The sequence below is a fragment of the Elephantulus edwardii genome, unplaced genomic scaffold, assembly GCF_000299155.1.
Source record: "Elephantulus edwardii isolate Elephantulus edwardi_28Jun2011 unplaced genomic scaffold, EleEdw1.0 scaffold00101, whole genome shotgun sequence".
NCBI classification, from domain to species: domain Eukaryota; kingdom Metazoa; phylum Chordata; class Mammalia; order Macroscelidea; family Macroscelididae; genus Elephantulus; species Elephantulus edwardii.
In genome coordinates this window covers 9,873,687-9,874,154 of record NW_006399851.1, presented here as the reverse complement: position 1 = coordinate 9,874,154, position 468 = coordinate 9,873,687, and positions in this window count along the sequence as shown.

Sequence of the window (468 nt, the reverse complement as noted above, 5' to 3'; positions counted from 1 at the left end):
CAAGCAAGATTCTACTGAAGATTATCCAAAAAAAGACTGGAACAGCACATCAGCAGAGAACTGCCAGAAGTCCAGTCTGGGCTTAGAAGGGGTCATGGTATTAGGGATATTGTAGCTAATGTTAGATGGATCTTAGCTGAAAGCAGGGAATACCAGAGGAATATATATCTGTGTTCATTGACTATGCAAGGCATTTGACTGTGTGGATCATAACAAACCGTGGCTGACTCTGAGAAGAATGGGAATCCCAGAACACTTGATCATGCTAATGAGAAAGTTATACTTAGACCAAGAGGCAGTCATCAAAACAGAGCAGGGAAATACTGCATGGTTCAAAATTGGGGAGGGCATACACCAAGGATGTGTCCTGTCTCCATACATTTTGAACCTGTATACAGAACAGATTATCAGGACTCTATGAGGAGAAATGTGGGGTCAAGATTGGTGGACGATTTATCAACAATCTGC